Source organism: Hydra vulgaris, chromosome 01 (genome assembly GCF_038396675.1).
Source record: "Hydra vulgaris chromosome 01, alternate assembly HydraT2T_AEP".
NCBI classification, from domain to species: domain Eukaryota; kingdom Metazoa; phylum Cnidaria; class Hydrozoa; order Anthoathecata; family Hydridae; genus Hydra; species Hydra vulgaris.
The window spans coordinates 9,513,810-9,529,337 of NC_088920.1; the positions used below are offsets into that span (position 1 = coordinate 9,513,810).

At 27.0% G+C, this 15,528-nt stretch overlaps 1 long non-coding RNA gene across 2 annotated transcripts; it reads left to right on the plus strand.

Moving 5' to 3' along the window:
* The first annotated feature begins 6,763 nt into the window (after window positions 1-6,763).
* Window positions 6,764-8,564, plus strand: LOC136074772 (uncharacterized). 2 transcript variants are annotated; one of them, XR_010635415.1, is made up of 4 exons: window positions 6,764-7,036; window positions 7,689-7,845; window positions 8,063-8,214; window positions 8,295-8,564. It is a non-coding gene; the product is annotated as an uncharacterized LOC136074772 (long non-coding RNA). The 2 variants fall into 2 exon arrangements; XR_010635414.1 differs by having other exon boundaries at window positions 6,905-7,036; window positions 8,152-8,214.
* Window positions 8,565-15,528: the final 6,964 nt, after the last annotated feature.

A 15,528-nucleotide genomic window follows, 5' to 3' on the forward strand; every position in this document is an offset into this window, starting at 1 on the left:
GTTCGCTACAGTAGTTCCTTATTAGCTCAGTTACACGCAGAGTACTTCATAGAACTATTCACATTATCAACACTGAGCTCTGACAGCAGCTCGCTTATATAATTATTTAGAGCTTCCAGAATGTTCTACTAAGTTCTATAATCTTCTACAGTCTGTTACAGTCGTCTATATCACCGTGGTAACACAATGACGTCATCACATAACAATTCCAAGTATTTGCCGGCACACGGCCGTTTCGTTGCCATGGTAACGTGTGGCGTTATATTTATAAATTCATAACAAAATAATGAAATAAATAGAATTAAGCTGAGAATTAAGCTTAAGATTAAAACATCGGTCAAAAATGAATGTATAAAAATGGTAAATCAAATTTTTATTTTGGGGATGACCTTTTTTTGTTGCAGAAAGCTATTTGGGCCTTTTTTCATGATTTTAGGTAAAAGTTCATCGATTAATGATACAGGAATCATTTTATTTGAAAAAAAATTAAAAAGTCATATCCCTAATATATATATATATATATATATATATATATATATATATATATATATATATATATATATATATATATATATATATATATATATATATATAGATATATGTGTTATACATAGTTAAAGTTGTATGACTTAAAAATAGTTTTTATGACTTAGAACGTTTTTGTATACATCGATTCAATTGGTAATACCACAGATTATATGATACTACTCTCGAGTCCTTAATCCAAAGTGTGTGGGGGGAAGGGGGAGGGCGTTTATTAATTTTTGGAAACATTCCCACTCATCCTAAGCTTATTAAGACCCCGGCCCCGTTTATTAATTTTTAATTGTTAACGACAACAACTTATTATTTCAAAACTAAAAAAAAATATTATTTTTATAAGAAATTGATTAAAATTATCACCACCACCCTTTTATTCCCACTCACCCTTTTATTAAGAACTCAAGAGTAGCTATGTTCTCTTGGGATGTAAACAAAAACCACAGTAATACGCTTCAGTATTAATACGGACCACATATTATGTATAAATAACGTATTATACGGTATAGAAGATCATCTTCTTTTTGGTGCAAAATATATGAATATTATCACCTCGACAAAATCAGTGTAACCACAGTGCAGACATAAAATTCTTATTAAGTATGATATCATCACGATTTAAGATCTTTATCAAACGGACAATTTTTAAAATAAATTATAAATTGATGTATTATTTAGAAAAAACTTAGAGGCTAAGGTGGAGGGGGGAGGGGGAGCATTGCTCCCTTCGTTGGTTTAAGAATATTTTTGTAGAAATCTTATAACCGATAGTTTTGTTATACTGTGAAAAACATGCTACAAAAATCAGTTGTTTTTTTTCCTTTTTGTCAAGTTACTTTTTACATATCCTTATTTTGACATGACAGATTATCTAATAACTTACAATATCCAGATTTTTATTATCCTCCAAAGCTTTTAGACCTTTTAGAGGTGTACGTTTTTAAAAATAAATTTTCGATAGTTAACCTTTTTTATTTTTCCTAAAGGCATAGGAATTTTTTATTTGCTTTAAAAGATAGTTTATATTAAGTTTTTCCTGACGTGATTTAGTGTGCGCTCAAAATCCGCGCAGACTAAATTGGCTGTACAATTTAGAATTGGGCATAATTTATTGCCGGAAATATTTGACTGCTTCTGTTTTCATGTTTTTTGTAAACTGGCGGTAACTGTCTTTGGCAAATTAGAAATGGGCTTTTCATTACGATTAGTAAAATTTATATGAAGCTGAAACTTGCATCGAATTAGTGGATGTGCTCAAAGAGCAATGTGACTAATAAAGCTTAAAGTGATGTTGTAATTTATAATGAAAAAAGTCATGCAACATTGAAAACTGTTTCCAATCAATAAAAGATCAAGATAATTTAAATCTGTGCTTAAGTCCATAAATTATTTAGAAAGGTTTTAATGAAAAGTCATTAAAAATGTTTAATAGAAGTCAGTTGTTGCATTCATAAATAAAAAACGCGTAAACATGTGCCAGCATTAAAAAACCACAAGAGAAACTTTTTTTTTTTTTTTTTAGTTTGCAATTATTAATCTTAGTATAACAATATATAAACGTAGTCTCTGAAAGACGATCCAAAAGATCTTGTCGCCAGAACCATATAAAATATATCAAACATGTATATATAATATAATAAAAATACAATTGATTTAATAACTATTAACAATGTAGAAAAAACAAAAACAGAAAATAAATTTACATTTCAAAAATATTTATATATATTGTCAGTAGAAAGAATAAAGTTTCTTAATTTAGTTTTAAAAACGGAAAACGTAATTGACAAATCAAAATTTGGAATAACAATTTTGTCCATAAATACGGTGCTCGATAGTTTATGCAAAATTGATTAAACTTTGTTTCACAAAAGGGTTCAATTAATAAATTGTTATTTCGTAAAGTATATTTGTTTATAGCTTTATGGGTAAAAAGATCTTTAAAAATGAACAATGGTAGTTCACTTTTACAACGTAACATAAAACATAAAATATTTTAGACATTTAGTTTATAAGCGTTAAGTGCTTTAACGTTTTTAAACAAAATATTAAAATGAGAAAAACAATTTTCAAAGCATATTAAACGCATTGCGTGTTTCTGAAGATGGTAGAGATTTCTTAACTTACTTTTAAAAGTTACCTTCCCAAACAATATTGGCATAATTTATATAGCTATGAGTAAATGAGTAGTAGAGTTGAATTAAATTTTGTTTATTTAGATAATATCTGACCTTATATAGAATTCCAATACTTTTGGCCAATTTAGTAGAAATAAAGTCGATATGATACTTCCATGTAATATTTTCATAAATTTAAATGCCTAAAAATCTTGTGACCGACTCCTTTTTTATTTCAATTTTATCAATAAAAAATTTAGGTAAATATTATGGTGAAAAACGCTTTTTTGCGAGGGAGTGTAAAAGGATCCATTTTGTTTTGTCAATGTTTAAAGTTAACTTGTTGCACTTAAACCAGTTGGAGAGGTGATTGAGTTCTTTATTCATATATAAAAAAAGCTCATAAATATCACTATTTGACAGAAATAAATTAGTATTGTCCGCAAAAATGATACTCATAAGGTCAGAAGCTTTATTCAAATCATTTATATAAATTAAAAACAAAAGTGGGCCTAGAATAGAACCCTGTGGAACCTCACATTATATGTCAATTAATTTTTCATTTTGAAAATAATCTTCGTAGAAAACAAATTGTTTTCTGTTTGTCTAGTTACTTTTATAACATTTTATTAATTTGCCATTAACTCCATATAATTTTAGTTTCTTAAGTAGAATTTTGTGATCGACCGTGTCGAATGCTTTTGATAGGTCAATGAAAATACCAAGTGTATATTGTGATCTTCCAAATGAATTGGAGATTTCACGAATGAACTGTGTACTGGCTGTGTTCAGTTAAACAATTTTTTTTAAAACCGAATTGATTTTTATATAGAAATTTATTTAGATTAAGTTAATTCTATGTTCTATTGTATAAAATTCTTTCTAAAATTTTTGAGAAGGTTGAAAGAACTGAGATAAGGCAATAATTAGTAGTTATTTGATTTTTTTCCGTCTTGGCTTATTGAAGTAACTTTAGCTATTTTTAATTGGTCTGGGAATACAACTTGCTGTATAGATGCCCTGAACACTTTATAAAGAATATATTTTAAATTTTCAAAGCAATATATGACTATGTTGCCATTTATGTCGTCCGCACCCGTAGCTTTGTTTCTTTTGAGAGATTTGTATGCTCTCTCAAACTCATCAAAAGATAAGTCAGAATATAAATTATCTACAAAAAGTGAATTATTTATAGGCTCTTGGAAATCACTAAAAGTTTTTTCCGTAATAGGAATCTTATTTACCAATATAGTTCCTATATCAATAAAATATTTATTAAACTCGATTGCAATTTCGTTTGGTTCATATTTATTTGTTTTATTTATGTTAATTACTTTAGAAAGGGAGTTTGAATTTGTTTTTTGTTTTCATGTTATTTCTTTCAACGTTCTCCAAGTATTTTTTGAGTCGTTTTTAAATTTACTAATTAAATTTGAATAATAGTTTTTTTTTAGTTTTTTACGAATTTTTTCAAATAAATGTTGGTAATTTTTATATTTTTGTTGGTTTTCATCTGATTTTATTTTTAATTATATATTGTTTCTGTTTGGTTTTAGAGGATTTTCTAAGTCCTTTGGTAATCCATGGACTATTCAAGGTTGTTTTTTTTTGTTATTTGTTCACAAAGTGGAAAGTTTGCATTGTATATTGAGAAGAAAGTATCAAAGAACTTATTATATAGTATTTGCGTCATCACTAAAGTTAATATGTTTCCAATGCAGAATTGATAATTGATATTGAAAGGATTTTATATTGTTTCCGTTGAAGACACGTTTTTTTATTATATTTTGTCTTTCGGGGTTATTAGAGGATACAGTATGAATTTTAAGAAAATGGGGAAATGATCGGATAGGTCGGTTTTTATAATTCCATTTTTGTAATTTCTTATTATAAATATCTGTTGTAAAAATATTATCAATCAACGTCGTTGAAGTTTTGGTTATTCTAGTAGGGCGATTAATTAAAGGAAGAGCTCCTGCCATAAATATTTCATCATAAAAACTTTTTACTTTTTTATCTTTACAATAAATTAAACAGTTCATGTTGAAACCTTCAATTATAAAAGCAATTTTTTTTCTTTGCTACCTTTGTGAATGATATTACCCAGTAGGCACGCAACGTTTTATTCACGTTTCAATCACGTGTATTTTAGGTGACTTCGTCCAGGTTACTATTTTACGTGAAAGTCACGTGAAAGTTACGTGCCAAAATATCTCGTCTTTCGGAACTTTTTTTATTCCCAAAAAAAACTGGCATAAAAAATGTGAAATAATATTTTTTATTATATTAATTATTTTTTTATAGTATAGTTTTTGTATTCATTATATTAGTTATAATTATTTACTTCTATGATAATATAATTAATTTTTATTGTATTATTATCATAATTAAAAAAAAAAAATTGGTCTATATAATATCTTTTAACGCAATGCATTTAAAACAGAAAAATTTAAAAAGAACAATATATTTTAAGTTGTAATATCTAATATCTAAATTATATCATATTAAGTTAAATAAATTAGTACCCTATTTGCCGTCCCTATTTGCCACACTAATAAGGTTAAACTTAAATACAAGGTATGCTTTTTTTCTACTTTATAATATAATATTTTAGACTGGCCAATTTGTCCATTTTGCTTACTTAATTTAGTACGAAATAAGTTATGTTATAACGAATTTAATATTAACTTAAGTAAGCTACATGGACAAATTATAAGTTCTAGCAGAACTTATTCTTGATTCTTGAGCAATAATAATGTCTCTAGAACTTCTGCATACATTATTACTCAAGAGTCGTTTAGATAAAAACCCAAAATAGATTTTCTTTCTTTATTTGGTTTTTATCAACAAGGTTAAAGAATTTATCCAAGATAATATCAATAAATAAATGTGTTATGTTATTTATTATTAATATATGTATATATATTTATTAAATACGATTTCTTTTTATAATATATGACATCTTGATCTCGTGCTTTACTTGTTAAAAAGGGTTAATACTTGTTTATTTCCTTTTTTTATATTATTTGAATATTATATGATTAATATATATATATTCGAGTTATATAAAAATTTTTATTATATATATTATATGACTTTTATTACTATTGTTATTATGTACAATATAAAACAGGTTATTAACGCGGATTTGTTTGATGTTTTCCCCACAAAAAGATAATTATGATGCTATTGTATTTGAAACTGCATTTTACTTATCTTTCAATGTTGACGACCTTCCAATATGTAAAGCAAGTTTCTCTCAAGTATAGCATTGCTTTTTTAAAAATTGTTTAATGATTTAGATCAAAGAAATAGCAACACCAGAAAATCTTGTTGCCAAAACAGTTGGTGACTCACCTTGTAAGATTTGTGTTAAAAATTTGTGATTTAAGATAATTATTTAATATTCATATTATTATTAAAGTTTTTATTTGTTTTTTTTTAGCTAAATTTGGTGTTGTGAGCTATTATTGGAGAAAATATTGACTTACTCATTAGATAAAGTTTGATGCCTGCTCTTACCCCGTTTCCTTCTTCATGTTTCAATCATGTATATTTTAGGTGACCTTGTCCAGGTGACAATTTTACTTGATTAAAACGTGAATGTTACGTTGCCAAAATATTGTGTATTTTGGAACTTTTTTTATTCATAATAAAAACCTGTGATTAGAAACTTGGAAAGATATTCTTTATTTACTTTTTTTTATAATTTAGTTTCAGGGATTATCTTATTTGGGATATTCCCGGAATACCAGATATTTTTCTAAAATTTATCTTTTTCCAAATATCCGAAAAGTTTTCCATACATACAACTTATATTACAAGTTCCATACATACAACTTATATTACAACATATAACAAGTATATATTATTCATCTATTTGTTTTTATGTTGTTTTAGTCATCATTTATACAATAATTAAGAAAAGTTTTTAAAATATTGAGAAACAACTTGGCTGAATGCAAAATTAAGGGAAAAATAAGGGGGAAAATATTCTGAATTTTTTCCGGATATTTTCCGGATTTTTCCGAATTTTTTCCGGATATTTTAAATATAATGATTACATGAATTATGTAGTTTATATATTTCTTATTGTAATTACTTTTTATTTTACTTTTATAATAATGTAATTATTTTGCATTGTAATTTTATAATAATTAATTTAAAAAGTAGGGCGTAAGATATCTTATAACGTCGCAATGCATTTTTGACTAAAATAAAATGTAACATATATAATATTTTATCCAAACATATTAACTTAAAACTAAGTTTTATCAATTTAGGTTTAATAAATATATTATAAAGCTTAGTTCAAAATTCTGTAACATTATGGCAGATAATTCTCATATTGCAACACGCAAAAGATCAAACCCTACTACAAGGTATACTTTTTTTTCTACCCTATTGTATATTATTTTAGACTGTCAAATTTGTTAATGTAATTAATTTGATAATAAATAAGTTATTATAACTTATTTAATATTAAATTTATTAAGCTACATGACAAATGATAAGTTCTGCATAAAATATTATTGACTAGGAAGACCCAATGGTATTGTTATGTTATTGCCTAGGAATATCATTCTGTAGTAAGACCCAATAACCTTTTAACTTTTAAAGTTTGAGAAATTTCACTTTTCCCTCTTTTTGTCTTCTTTTGTGATCGCACTCTGTAGTAAGAATTTGATTTAATTCATATCGTGTTGGAGAATGCAACTTGATTCTGAGTTGAATTTTTAGCACTCTGTATTTATTGGTGACCTAATTTGACAATACTTTATTATACATATTTTTAGTTTTATACTTAATATATTATATATAATTAGGGGTAGATGAGGCTCCTTAGCCGTGGTGAATGTTTCCACAGCAAAAGTAGCCTCAAGGTGAAAATCTGACCATGGATAAGGAAAATCATGATATAAAATCCCCACTATAATGCTTTGTGGTTATGTGATAACTATTACATTTATATAAATTGTTTTAGTTTTTGTGTGCATTCTAAAATGACATTTAATGCTGTTCAAAACTTTGTAGATTACTCATTTAAAGAAACTTTGTGGGCTGTCACCTTTGCATCTAGTGAGTTAATGTATGAACAAGTTAATGCAGAAACAGATGCAAATATAAGAAGATGGAAAACGAAGAAAACAAGTTATCATGTTATCACAGTACACAGATGTTATCACATAAGGTGAGTACAGGTCTTTTTCTAATCACGCCTATCAGTTATTAACTTTATATAGATATAGATATAGATAAATCTATAGATAGATATTAGATATAGATATATATAGATAAAAAATATTTTTTTAAACTTGTATTTTTTATTATGTACTTCTTTTTTTTTTAATCATCTGTCGACTTTTTTGTTACATCTTTTTTTATTAAATACTTATTTACTTTTTTAGCAATCAGAGTATAAAATTAGAAGGCAAATGACTTTTATTTTTTTACACTGTATGTAGTATTGTTTTCTTAAAATTATTTAATGATTTAGATAAAAGAAAACAAATAACACACTAGAAAATCTTGTTGCCAAAAGTAGTTAGCAACTCTCAAAGTAAGATTTGTTTTAAAAGTTTGTGATTTAAGATAATTATTAAATAATCATATTATTATTTAAGATAATTTTCTTTTCAGCTAAATCTGATTCATTAGATAAAGTTTGATGCGTGCTCTTATAGAAGAAAATATCGACTGATTCGTTAGATTATGTTTGAAGCGTGCTTTTATGGGAGAATAGATATATAAGTTTGAAGCGTGCTCTTCGTAAGTTGCAGATCTACGACTTCGTACTTATTACTTATTGGATATAAGGAGGATATTTTAACAAAAGTGCAGCTTTTATTACAAATTAAAAATTTTTATGTCAAGAACTAATATACTGACTAATAAAACCATGTATTTTAATACGTATTTCTTTACACGAATCCAAACACTTATAATTGTAATTATAAAACATAATTATTGCTTAAATAATACGTGCCAAAATTAACGTAAAAAGCACGTCTTTTTGACAGTTTATGGGGACCAAAAAGTCACCTAAATATCACGTGCCAAAAGTAACGTGAAAAACACGTCCATAAATCACGTGAATTGGTCATTTCATGGGGACCAAAAAGTCACCTAATTGTCACGTGCCAAAATAACGTGAAATTCACGTTTTTGTCACGTCGCTGTGCCTACTGGGTACGCTGTAAAAAGAAATTAAGATTTTCAAACGCATTATCTGGTGGTCTTCAACAGCAGCTTAATATAATACTTTTTTTTATTGTTTAAAATTTCAATAGTTACGATTTCTTTATCACTGTCTGAAACGCACATATCATTCCTAATGTTACGTACAATGTGTTCCTTAACGTAAATCAGAACTCCTCCACCCCGTTTATTTGTTTGTCTTTCTAACAAAATTGTTTCAAAACGTAGAAGATGGAAAATAAAATTATTTTTAAACTCATTCGAAGAAATCCATGTTTCTGTTAAGCAATTTATATTAAGAATATTTTCAGTTTCATCTAAAAAATCACAAAACTTTTCAAAACTTTTATTTAGACTTCTAATATTAATGTGAAGGATTCTGATTTTTTGATCTTTAGTAGCGTTTTTATTTAGAAATTCTTTTAACTTGTTGGGATAAAGATAAGAACAACGTGTGTTCACATCATTAAAAAAAGTTGACATCTGGATCTGTATTAAGATCTTATTTTAGGTATTTATCATGAAAGTTAATAGTAAAGGATTCGTAGTCATCCATTTTTGTTTTTAAATTTGATTATAGAATATTAAAAGAGTTCCTTTATAATTATAGGTCACGCGTAATTAATTTATTATAAATTATTTTAGCAAACTTACCTTATTTGTATTAAGGAATTCTTTGATCTTTTGATCTTCCCAGGTTTCATTAGCTTTATCTTCAATTCCAAAAAATCTCAAGTTGTTTCTACGGTTTCTGTCTTCTAGTTCTGCTATTTTCTCTTTTATGTTATTATTTTCATTTTCAATATTACTTCTACCTGGTGATTTTTTCGACTCTGTTTTTTTTAATTCTGTAAGCTCAATTATTATTTTATCATAGCTTTTACTTATAAATTCGACAGCTTTCTGTACCTCCGATAATTCTTTTTTTAACGTAAAGTTTTTATCTTTTAAGTTGTTAAATTTAGTTTCCATTTTTTCAATCCGATCATTAAAATTTTCATCATTGTATTCTCATGATTTTCAAGGATTTTTTAAGTTGCGCTGATGTAAAGTTTTTCGCCATTATTATAAGTTTTTTAATAAGCTCTTAAAACACGTCCATTCGCGGTGAAAACTGCGGTTAAAAAAAAAGAATTTAAATAATCGAGTAACCAAGTCAGGTCTATCATTTGCTGTCTGACCTGGATATAAATTTTCAGTTATCTTGCGCCATTTTGGGTTGCAAGTGAAAGTAATAAAAAGATCTGGTTTACCATACTTTTTAATTATAACCATTGCATCTTCAAAGTTTTCTTTTAAAGCTCTAGGACTTCCTACATAAGTTGATGGCAAACTACAACAGGCCCTGGTCTAACATTATGATCATTTTCAAGGTTGCTTACATGTTCATGTAAGACATCATACTGCTCGCTTCTCAGTTTGTTTTGGTTATTTCTGATGAAAGCAAGGGGCTGGCCTTCAATTTTGACATACGCATCAACAGCATATTGCTGAAACAGCTTTTTTGCCGTAATAGAGTGAAGAAAAAAACTGTCTAACTGAAGGTTTATAATTGCAATACTGAAATAATGTAACATGATTTATAACCAATACAGCACGTTCAGGTTTGTGAATCAATTGATTATACCAACCTGCATGACCCTTTGGAAAAAATAGAGGATAAACCATAGGATCTAAGTTGTCAGACATACTTGATATAATTTTAAGAGGATGACCACTTGGGTAAATAACAAATTCCTATAGAAGCAGGTGGAGCACCATTTCCAAATTCACCAACTAATACAACTGCAACTTCTTTACGTGAAAGGAGATTATAGCGACGTCTATCTTGCCCTTCAAATAAAGAAAATTTTACAACTGACTCAGAGCAACTTTCTATAGTTGTTCAACGAATTTCTTCATCTTCCTCTTCAACATGTCTTTATATGCAAGAGCAAATAGGTTTTCTTCAATAATAATAGTTTGCAATCGAAACATTAAGTCATTTTAGCAAAGATCATTACCACTGTTGTTGCATTCTAAAATTTACTGCTGCAAGTGGATCTAAGATGTATAGTTGACAATATGTCGGCGGAACATCTTGATTTGGCCTAAGATTACCTATGTGATGAAAAACTTGACCACATGTTCTAAAATATGGCGGCCCACGATTCATGGATTGAACTGCATTAGCTTTAAATGAAGCAAAAAAAGGACAGGCATTATAAATTTGTATATTTTTAAAAAATTCAGATTGGCATTTCAATCTGCATAATGTTCTTTAAAAAAATTTTGTAAATCTTGTAGAAATGGTGAAGGTTGCGACAAAACTACCTTTCCATTATAGTAACATAAAAAGTGTGTTTCCTTAAGAAATTTCTCAGCATCACAATGCTGACAAATAAAATTCAATTTCCTAAATAAGTACAATGCATTCTTTCGTATCTAGCAGCATATCTAGTATTTAGTTGACTATTAACTTTATCTCGCCTAAGCTAATCTCTTTCATTTCTGCGACTATTAACTTGCCTATTAACATTTCCATTTTCTAAACTAATATCTGCTTCTAGCCTAATATCATCCATTTATTCTTCACTTTTAATTAAAAGTAATACAAAAAAATCTTAAAAGAATCTTTAAGATTTTGATCTTTTCTATATAATTTTTTTTCTACTCTAAATAGCACACACAAATAATTTTTAAATATAAGAAACTGTCATTTTAAAAAAAATTATACAATAATCTTATGACTTAAACAAAAAAAAAAAACTTATCAGCTAGCAGATGTTTAAACAAAAAATTAACTACTAAATTTTTTTATTTAGATTTAATAAAAATACTAATAATAAGCATACTGCTAATACAGAAAAAATAAAAAAAACAAACGTTGTAAACCCTTTTTTGAAACTTCAATATTATTTCTTTAAAAAAATAATTAGTAAACGTTTTCAAAAAATTCACAAAACTTTACAAAATTTTGTTCTTCTATACCTTGTAAATATATCATTTGATAAATCTGAAATTAAAAATGTAACGAATAAGTAAATAAATAAGAAAAACATTACATACAAAAAATGGAAATCAATGTACGTGAGAGAAAAAAACTGTTCTGATTTACCAGAGTACTAGTAGTAGGCTTTTAGTGAATATATATAAATATAATACAGAGTAGTAGGCTTTTAGTGAATGAATAAAAGCAGTGAGATTTAGTAATGAAATTACCTATTTATCATTTTTAACAATATACACTAACGTGAAGGTAAGCAAAATGTCTATTAACACGAAAGATTACAAAAAAACAACATCACAACAACAATAGAACACATTGTAAGTTAATATAATATGCATATAACATAACTTAAGTAATATAACATTCATATATAACACAACATAAGTAACAACATTAAGCAAAATGTTATTAAAATACATTATTATGTATTTTTAGAATAATTAATAATAAAGGCTTGAAAACACCTAGACCTAAAGCAGTAACAGTTTGACACTAAACACTGCCGTGTAACCCTCTGCTATAACTGCATCTCTTGGCTGGCAAGGTTGAAAAATCTTGCTCTACACATTTACCAAGTCACAGCGCTTTGAAAACATGGAAACAACATAATAGAAGCAACTATAAAAACAATATATATATTTAGCCTTATATAAACATATTTAAATACGTTTATAAAACAATTACATAACACATATTAACACATACACAAACAATAAAAAAAACCTAATATTATTATAATAACACATTGATAAAGCTGCTATAAAGCAAATATTATCACATACGCATATTTATCAAAAAAGCATATATGCAAACAATAAACATATATGACATGAGTTGTGGAAACAAAAATTTTAAAAATGACATGAGAAAATTTAAAAAGATACAAAGTAAACAAAATATAAATATATATATACAATACTCTTTAAATTTTTTTTTCTTTCATAAGAACTGTAAAATGGACAAAAATAGTTAATAGCATCACAGAAATATTAAAGTAGTAATAACCAATTCTATGGAAAAAGCATTTGTATAACTTTTTTGTTGGGTGGATCCGGCAACAAAAAAGTTATACAAATGCTTTTTTTGGTCTTCTAAAAATCTAACTTCCAGACATGAAGCTAACTCCAAAAATTTGTTTGTTTTTACTTATGTCAAATAAAGATGCTTTGCAAAAAATTGCGGTTATTGGAACCTAGGAACAAAAAAGCCTCTAAATTTTTGCCTCCCATCCCCCTCCAAAAAAAACGTGAAAGTAACAAGTTAAAGAAATTTTTTTTGTACTATTTTCAACTAAAAATATATTCATCAAGATATTTTAAAATTCATAGTATAATTTCCCAGCGTTTAAAAATTGTGGCTATATAAAATTTTCAACCCCCTTAAATTAAGGGAAGGGGGGTTAAACTTTATGTGGTAATAATTTTTGAATGCTTAAGTATTTTACAATAAAATTTAAAATTTATTGATGAATATAAGTCTAGTTAAAAATAGTACACAAAATATTTAATTAATTTGTTGCTCCACATTTGTTGCGGGGAGGAGGAGAGGGGTCGATGATTTTTGGGCTTTTTTGTTTCCTGGCTCCAATCATCGCATTTTTTTGCAAAGCATCCTTATTTGACATAAGTACAAACATACTAATGATTGGAGTTTGCTCCATGTCTGGAAATTAGCTATCTCAAAGACCAAAAATATATTGGATCCCGCTCCTGCGTGCAAATAATTTGTAAATTTTATACTATGCTTTCAGAAAGAACCTCTAAGTTGTACTTGATCACAATGCTTAGCTAAAAATTCATACAGCATTTGTAAAATTAATACTTATGAGAAGGATAGTGATTATATGTCATTTGCTGTTTACTATACAGTTATGTTATTAAACCTTCTTGCACACTGTATTGGGTAATTAAGAACTAAAGGGTGCATATGGATATAGCCCATACCATAGAAAAATAAAATTAAATTTAAATTTTTTCAAGTGGTCCAAAAAATTTTAAATTCTTGTGGCAAAGAAATTTATCATATATTAACTTTTGCCAACATCTTTTTTTTACTAATGATCTAAACAAATTAAACTGCAATTACTCGACAGTGTATCTTATTTATTCTTTTCAATACGTTCTTTACAATACGTTACGCAACATCAAGACGCAATTTTCTTACGCGTTATGAAGTTATAGAGTTATGCAGTTATACAAGTTAGCACAAACCTTGACATTGTTTATATCAGTTGCTCGAAATTTTTATTTACTTTTACATCGCACCAAACATTTAATATTTTGCCGAACTAAAAGTTGAGATTGCGAAAAGGTCTAATTAATAATAAATTAATAAAAGTTTTTTTTTGCTATAAATATATGCTGCAGCCGTTTGTCAAAACGCCGTTAGAGAAAATTATGTAATTAGAGGATATTATTTTAATGATACTTAGAAGTTATTTAAGCAACCGTAACCAGTTTGTTTACAGTAATACAACTGTCTCTTCCAATTTATTAGATATAACGTGGGGTCCCTCAAGGGTTTATACTAGAACCTCTTTTTTTTTTAATTTACATTAATGAACTCCCTAAAGCCTCAAATTCAATGGTCATGCTTGCCAATAAAACTAATCTCTTTTTATCTCATAACAACATAACAAAACTATTCCAAAATATGAACATTGAATTAACAAAAGTTTCTGACTGGTTTAAAATGAATAAGCTGTCACTAAATGTTGAGAAAACCAAATGAATACTTTTTCATCAAACTTCAACAAAAAAGCTACTGCCTTCTGTCAAGCCCTTACTTTTTATTGAAAAAATTCAAATAAAAAGAGAACAAACTACTAACTTTTTAGGAACCAATATTGATAAAAACCTTAGTTGGAAGTATCACATTGATTTGTTGTTTAACAAAGTTGCTCGATATATAGTTGTAATGTACAAAGCTAGAAATGCTTTAAATAAACACAATTTAAATTAATTATTTTTTTCTTTGATCCATTGCCATATAAATTATGCAAATATTGCTTGGGTAATACCAATAAATCTAAACAACCTCTTTATCGTCAGCACAAGCATGTTGCTCGTCTTATCAATTATAAAGATCAATTTGCTCAAGCCAAACCGTTATCATTTCAAATGAAAATTCTTAATATTCATCAGCTGAGTATTTTTAATACATATTGTTTTATGTACAAATGTAAAACCAACGCATTTCCAGTTTCTTTTCTTAATCTATGTACTTTAAAAGATAAAAATGAATATAACTTAAGAAACAATAATCTAATTTGGCAACCTTTATCTCTAACTAATTTTAGAAAGTCATGTATTTCATACCAAGGAGCTTTTCTTTGGAACAAAATAATTATGAAAAATTTTGGTTTTTCCATGAATGGAATTATCTTTCATTCAAGAAAAAACTAAAAGAAATTGTTATGTCTATTGAAGACATATTTTTATATTTTTAAACTCTTCTGAAAATGAATATGAAGCTTATTACATAAGGTAATATATAAATATTATATCTGATCCACATGAAGATTATTACAATAGGTATGAGGGTTCATGGTATGAAGGTTTATTAGGTATAAAGGTTTATTAGGTATGAAGGATCCATGAAGGTTATTACATTAAGTAATATATAAATATTATATCTGATCCACATCTTATGTGTTTATGAAAACAGTACTTTTTAAAATATTTTTGT